This window comes from Prosopis cineraria, unplaced genomic scaffold (assembly GCF_029017545.1).
Source record: "Prosopis cineraria cultivar Desert tree isolate PC_DT_omini unplaced genomic scaffold, ASM2901754v1 PC3, whole genome shotgun sequence".
NCBI classification, from domain to species: Eukaryota; Viridiplantae; Streptophyta; class Magnoliopsida; order Fabales; family Fabaceae; genus Prosopis; species Prosopis cineraria.
The window spans coordinates 42502840-42511349 of NW_026555334.1; positions in this window are offsets into that span (position 1 = coordinate 42502840).

Sequence of the window (8510 nt, forward strand, 5' to 3'; positions counted from 1 at the left end):
TTTAAACTAAGAACAAGTTTATCAATGGTGATTGTGGTAAAGAGTTTAGGATCAGGATCATCCTCAACACCTCCTTTGCTAAACCTGACCAAGAACTCAATTGGGTTCTTTGTCTCAATATCATGATTTTCAATAGTCAGTCATTCTCATATATCAATCAATTCCCCAAACAACTTCAATTGAGTAACACTAATAAATTGACAATCATTCACAGGAGGTTAAACTTTTGAACAAAATAAATCAAATAACCCAATTCAATTTGTAAAAATTGAGACAAGAAGTAAGATTAAATATACAAGACATATGCCTAAAAAATAAGGTTCTAAAAGACCTAATTCTGCAAATTATAGACAATCAAAATCTCCATTCAAAGAAAAGCAAGGAGCAAACAATCTGCGAGATATTTTGGTCTATATTGAAGAGATACCATGTACTTCTAGCCTCCTTCCTTCAAGATTATAGCCTTTTAAATCAAATAAATGCCGCAGCTCGAATGTCAAGGTCAAATGCAGTTTCCTTCTCATCATCCATAATTGTCAGTTTCTCAATTATTTACTAGTCTACAATCATTGGGATCAAGTGGTCGCCTATCTCTTCCCCAGTGAACTCATCAGGGGGAGCAGTGGCTATGACACATCAACACAATGGCTCAGTTAAAGGTGCCTTCACCTATTCTCAGACTACAGATTCTCCCTTTTCTAAATATCTACAGTGTCATATACCCAATCTATCACAATGATAGTATTGTGTGATGTCCACAAACAATTAACCCACTAAGCAAACCTTACTGCCATGGTAATTAAGGCAATATCCAGATTAACTATTATCATAGTAGAATATGTTTAACCATGGTTACTAAAAATAAAGATGAAATAAAACTCTTTGAAAATGAGATCCCAATAAAATTAATTTTTCAAAACCAATGAGCTCAACAAATGCACTGTATCAGAGTTAATGGTAAATGAAAGCAAAATATAACCCATTAGTGGGGATTAAACCACAGTATAGGGATTGACCTCTCAATTTAACAAGCGAACCAAACAATTCTTGAGAGTCAAATGGCATATTTCAAACCACATTTTAATCACGAACATCATCATTAAAATCATACATAAGTGTTAATCACAATTTTATGAGCCATATCACTAGTCTATAAGACTCAAATTGACAACAATGGCAAGACATCCCCTATCCAATAATTAATCCACAATAATTCACTATCCCAAATATAAACTCTTATAAGTTTGCTTCACAAAAAGGCTAGGTAAATAATAAATCATAGGCACAAAATCAATTGCAAACACAAATGCAATATGCTCTTAAGTTGGCAATAAATATATATATATATATCCTAGTACACAAAGATAAATGAGACTATATAAGGTGCAATCTTGCTTAAAGCCTCCAAATCCTTCCCTTATCCACTACCCGAAATGTTACCTGTAAATATTAATCATGGTGTGAGATAAACATATCAATAATTAAAGAATCCTAACTTCTAACATATACAAGCATAAGCATTAAGGGCATGTAAATCAATAATTAACAATATTATATTTAAACAAAACCTTTGAGTATGCACGATCAATTAATTTTCCTCTTTATCCTCTCCTTATTCCTTCTAACTGAGTCTATGAGCTATAATTCATAACAGGACCAATTCGTCTGACTAGACTAGCCCAAGTTCTCCAATGTTAGAGGGATAACCTGACCAAAAATCACCACCCTCTAACTTGAACCATGGACTCCCCTGCTAATCAAATTCTCACAAGGTGTCATAGTTATTGCCTATAACACATACCCACTCCTAAAATAGCATCGTTAGCTAAGCCAGGATCACACCAAACTCTTGTCAGAGTTTGTGCCACAGCTATACAATACTGGAAGTTACCTAAGTGTTGTCCATACCATATGGATTTACAATATAATAATCTCCTAACTAGGGTGAACTCCCACCCATTTTTAATTTTTAATCATGCTATAATGTATAACAATATCAATCATGCACCATAACGTAATTCCACATGCCAAGAAATCATAATTTCTAATCAAAATGCTCAATTTCATCTATATATACAGACATACTTCATAAGTTATAATCAAAGAGTTCTTAATCATTCTTATAATTTACAATAAAGCATAACTTACTTGTTTCACCCACATTATTCAACAAATTAACATATACCTACTCGACACATTTTCTAAAAACATCAAAATTGCATCTACATACATTGCATAATTTTTATAATACTAAAAATACTTAAAACATGCACATGAAAGAATTTAAGTTCTCAGTTATCTCTACCTCTTAAGTTACTCAAAAGGGACACCTAATGATTCAATCCAATTTCAAGCTCTTAAATGCTCCAAGAGCTCAAAAGAGTTTAGTCTACAATTATACAATTTAAAAACATCAATACAATACTAATTTCACCACTTTCTTAGCTACCAATTTTTATTCAAAAATTTCAAATTTTAATTTATTAGATAATCTTGCTATCTAATAGTTCTATTAGCTTTATTAGACCTTAATGAGTCCAACTAAATCCATTAACCACTAACATAATTCTCACATTGCTCATTTCCAACTTAAGGTTTACTCAAATCAATAAAAATTAAGATAAAATATCTAAATAAGTCATACCCACTGTTCTAGCAATAATAGTATACTCCCAACAACTCAATTTCATCCATCTAAATCAAGCAAAACTTCCTCCATTTTAAAAATATCATAAATTTAGAATTATAAAAAATCTCAATTTTTTCACTGTAACAAATTTGAAAATAAAATCAATGAAAATACTCAAAAAATAGTTAAAAATTTATTTAGCCTTAAAAAATATCAAATCATGCATATTAAAAATATCCAGTAATGGAGCTTAACTTTTGAAATCTTCTCCCCTTATCTCTAACACCAATCACAAGTTGTGCCTGGTGTTGAGTTGGACATTGAAAAAGAAATAATTGTGGGAAAAGAGAAGGTTTGGAAAGACCCATTTTAAATTTGATTACCCTCCCTTTATTTATTTAATTATCTTTTCTCAACTTTTGCTCTCTTTATATGGCGTTCAATTTTAATGCGGAGCAATTGATTAGCACCATGGTGTATATGTATACGAAGGATAAAAGAGAATATGAAGAAAGATGTTTGTGTATATGTATATGGAGGAAACAAGAGAATATATATAGACGTGTGCGTGCGTGTGTGTGGCTATTTAAAGAACTAATATGAAATATTTGAAGAGTAATGTATAATTTATTTGCCATAATCTTGTATGTTTTGCAAAATTATGTTTTTAATGAAAATGTATAATATTTTTTTTATTCTTTACAGGAACCATACAAGAAGAAGATGAATTAGAACCCAGAATAGGGAGAGAGTTTGAAAGTTTGGATAAGGCATAGGAGTTTTAGACAGAATATGGTAAAAAAATTAGATTTGAAGTCAAAAAAGGTACTTCTACAAAGAGTAGAGCAAACAAATCCAGCCAGTATTATTACATATAGATGTTTATATTACAAGGAAGGTTTACAGAGAAAAAAAATGAAAAAAAGTCATATACTTCTACACATCGACTGGAGACAAGGACCAAGTATAAGGCAAGAATGGTAGCATCTCATGTTGGCCAAAAGTTCATAATCACTATGTTTGATAGAGAATACAATCACCCGCTTCACACAGAAGAAACAATAAGCTTGTTACCATGTTAGAGAAATATATAAAAAGCTCAAGCTAATGAAATGGATCTTGCAGAATAATCTGGACTTGAACCTAGAGCTACTTTTGACTTAATGAGTACATGTACTAATGGTCAAGAAAATCTTGGTTATACAATGACAGATGCAAATAATTACTTGATGTGGAAAAGGAGAAGACACATGAAGTTTGGTGTGATAGGGTGTCTACTTGAATACTTTCATAAACAAATTGAAAAAAATTCAATATTCTACCATAAATATCAATTAGAACCAAATTAACATATCGATAATGTTTTTAGGGCTGATGTTCACATGCTAATAGATTATACACATTTTAGTGAGGTTGTATTACTAGCTCAAAATCATAGACTCTTGCACTATTTTTTAGTTTCAATCATCATAGAAGCATGGTCATTTTTGGAGCAATATTATTGTATGATGAGAAAATTGAGTCTTCCAAATGGTTATTAGAAACATTTTTGGATGCTCATATATAAAAAAAAGCCTTAAACTATATTTACAAACTAAGATCAAGCTATGGCAAGAGTATTACGTGAAATTCTTCCTAATATAAAAGATTGTTTGTGTTGTTGGCATTATTAAAAAATGGTGTTAAATACTTTGGAAACTTAATGAAAGATGAGTTACATTTTTTAACTGATTTCAAGAAATGTGTGTCTAATTATGTTGATATAGAGAAGTTTGGCAAAGCATAGAGCCAATTATTATCTTCTTATAATATTTATGAAAATAGATGGTTGAACTTTACTTATGATATTAAGGGAAAATGGGCTTGGTGCTATATGAAGGAAACATACACAGTAGGCATCAGAAGTACACAGATTAGTGAAAGTATGAATGCTAATATGAAGAGGTGTGCAAAGCCAAAATTAGACATCAAGCAATTCTTTAAAAAGTTTGACAAGATTGTGGCAAAGAAGTGATACAAGGAAGTGAAACTTAAGTACAAATCTTGATAAAAAGTTCTGAGAATGGTTGATCAAAATGCACCTATTTTATGCTAATTTGTGTAAGTTTATATCCCTATAATTTTTGACATGTTTCAAGAACAATGGGATTTCCAATTCTCTATAAAATTAATTGCACATGATGAAAAAGAGTCATTATTTTTTTATATTGCTTACATGATTGATTAAGTAAGAGATGCTGGAAAGGTTAGAAAGAGAAGAATTTAAAAACAACAAGAAAAGTTGTATCAAAGATAGTAAGTTTTAATTTATATATAAGATAAAAAGAAAATATTACTTATTTTGTATTTGAATTTATTTTTGTAGGACTATCAAGAAGTTTCACTATGTAAGAAGGCATATAAGGAAAAGAAAAGGCCTTATCATCAAAATGAAGAAGAAAGTTTGATCAAATGAAACATATACAAACTCAAGTTTCAATAATTTCTTAATTGAAAGCTCCAACACAACTTATAAAAATACAAGATTCAATATTTTCATATGCAATGCTTATAGCACAACATATTTTTTCACCCTTTACATTACAATCATTGTCGTTTACAAGATTACTAGTGGTATGAATTAATAAATTGGTTATTACTAAATGGTATATATTATGATCCCATTTTGATGTCACAGCTACTAACATTTGTAAATGTGAATGCAAAGTAATGAAATTCTATCACTTAAAGCCATAAATCTTATGAAAAACTACTCATAAGGTAATAAATATAAAAAGTGATACACAATTTGCACGAAAACATGATTTTATTCATTTTCATAATGTCATGTACAATTTATAATATTTGCCTCTTTGGCCTATATATATTTAACAACATTTACATACTCAAAATTGCACAATTCGTGTCACCTAGCAATTCTACAACCAACATTATATTCTTTATTCAAATCAGCATATTGCATTTACATATTCTTTATTTTGCTTTTGTTTTTTTGGTAGCACATTGATTCTACAACCAGCACAACCATAAAACAGCTTTTAAATCCTTTGTAATGCAATTATGGAACAATTGTGTATATTTTTTATGGGATGGTCCTCACTTTACTTCATTGCATATTTCTACCCAACTCTATCAATAACATCTATCTTGTAGCCAGTATAAAGCAAATTAATTGCCATCCTTATTCATTTATAGCTTTACATTATCTTCTCTATTTTGGGAATGTACATCACACTACTCTTACTAAATATATTTTGTCAAATGTATTTAGGTGAACCAATTAACAATATCAATGATTATTGTACTGTGAAAAAGCATGAACTAAATTGGATATTCTGTTAAATTTTCAAACAATGTCAATAAAATATCTCGATAGTAGTTGTAAAGGATTATCATTTGACTTGAAAATTTCTCCTCCAAAACAATTCAATTGATAGTAGTGAAATTAGGAAAACAATTTTTCAGTAGTTAGCCTCCCTAATATTCTAGACCGAATAATGACTATGGGTGCCTTAACCATAAAATGAAAGTAAGAGGGTGAAACCTAAAATACCTGCAACATTTTCACTTCATGAATAGTCTCTCTTATTGATATTGAAGGAGTTAAGTTTGGCATAAACATTGTAGATGAATTCATAATGGTAACTGACATGCCAACCATACTATTACCTTTCATTGAAAATTCTAATGAGTGTGCAACCTTTTTCTTCTGGTATTGGGGCCTAGCTGAGAGCAAACTGATTGATAATGTTAAGGGAACAAATTGCCAGGCACTACAAAATGCAAGAATAAACTAATTAAGAGAATGGTTACTTTGAAAAGATAGTTCCCTTACGAAGATAAAGCCACTCATTTGTATACTCATCACACTTAGTGACCATTAAAATCACATAGGCTATCCTCTTCAAAAGGATCTTTCCTTCACCCAAAAGTAAGTTTTAAAGTTAGTTCAGTGATGAAGTGAAGGAAAAATTACATAGCTTCTGGAATGAAAACAAAAGAAAGATCAAACCTGAAACACGATGACAGATGCATAAAGTCAAATAAAAAAGCTAGAGAAAATAGCTATCAAAATGCTAGTAATAATAGCAAGCAACCACATCAATATTGTCAATCCAACTATTAGGATATAAGCAATTTCAAGAAATGGGCCTTCTCTGCTAATTAAATCCTAAATTACAAATGACAAATGGTCAATTCACAAGTGCCCGCCATGGTTGAAAATTATGCACAGAACCAACAAAATGAGAAAGAAGCAACAGGATTAGACTACAAGAGAAATTAAGAGCCATACTCGACCTTCATTTTTAGTGAAGTTGAATTGAAGAATGAAACAAAAATGAAATTAGAAGATAGTGAATATAAAGAATAAGAGGAGGAGGTTAATGATAAGTGTACAATAAAAATGTAACCGGTAATGGAGGCGATGTATATGGCTAAGGTGGTGCCATAGAGAGAGAGCTCATCGAGGTGGGGACGATTTGATAGAGAAGACCCAAATCGATATGAAAATACTTAGAGTGTATGAAATAATTCTCCAAAAAGGCTACCCTTGGCGATGATCTAATGGAGAAGGCCCAGATAGAGATACAAAACCTAATGATTGTGATGATGCTGATAAGGGAAACGATAATGGAGCTTTGGTTTAAGAAACTCTCAAACCCAATAGCCACCTAAGGTATTATTAAAAATTTAATCAAATAAAAAAATGAATAAACGGTTGAGATTAAAATGTAGTTAATGGCAAAGATTTTTCATTGTTAATTAAAAAATACATTTAAACTGATCCGCTGAGTATCGAAACTAAACATGTATATGTGTGTGTGTAAGGGGCCAAAGATATTAATGGTCCAATTGGCCCAAATGCCATAATTATAATCATTTACCTTTTTTTAATGCATTTTATTGACCTTTTTATTATTCTAATATCTATTTTTTATTTGTTTCATTCTATTTTTTCTATGTCATTTTTATGTTGATTTATTTGTTTATTAATTTTTATTATTCCCTCCTAAATTCAAAGGGTTAAACCAACTTTGTATATTTTTATTCAAATAAAATTTGTACAATATTAAAATTAAAATATCTTTAGTCAGAACAATATTTTAAATAAGTTAATTTAATTCCACCAACCTCATTTATTTTCTTCATTTTCTAAAAAAACCTATGACATAGGATAAAGCCCTCAAAAGTTAACCCCACAACAATCCCTATTAATTTCTAATTTATTTGAATGTGTTAGTTTAAATTTTGAGATGTTACATGTTGGGACTTTCAAATAAGAAATATTGAGTATTAAGGCCATCAAAATGCCAATAAGTACCATATGGATTTCATACATTACTATTCCCCTAAGGTAAATTCTCACCCTTTGACCATAATCATGCTCTACAATGAGTCACAACAAGCATAGGCACATTGTGTCATAACTAGTTCCAAACCAATCACTAGTATTTCAAATTTATAATCAATTTTACAAATATATAGATGTATATATAGGCTTTTGACCTAAAAACATTCTTTCAAATATATCCCACTTCACATGGATTTTTAAATCCCAAATAAACTCATAGTAATGCATTACTAATTAAAAATAGTGGAATATAATTTTGCAAACTCATAACCATCTAAATAAACAAGTAAAAAAACTAGATTATCTTAATACCTCAACCCTTCCACCACAAAAGAGTTACCCATGGAAGTTAACTACTTCCTTAGCCTCTACCAGTTCAAAAGGATCCAAACAATAATTAATTTGCAAGGTTAAACACTAATCATTAATTTACAATGCTAATAAACCCTCTTTTTAGCTAAGTTAGCTTACTCATACTATCAAAAAATCATCTTTAGCCTAACCAATACTCCTACCAAACTTTATTAA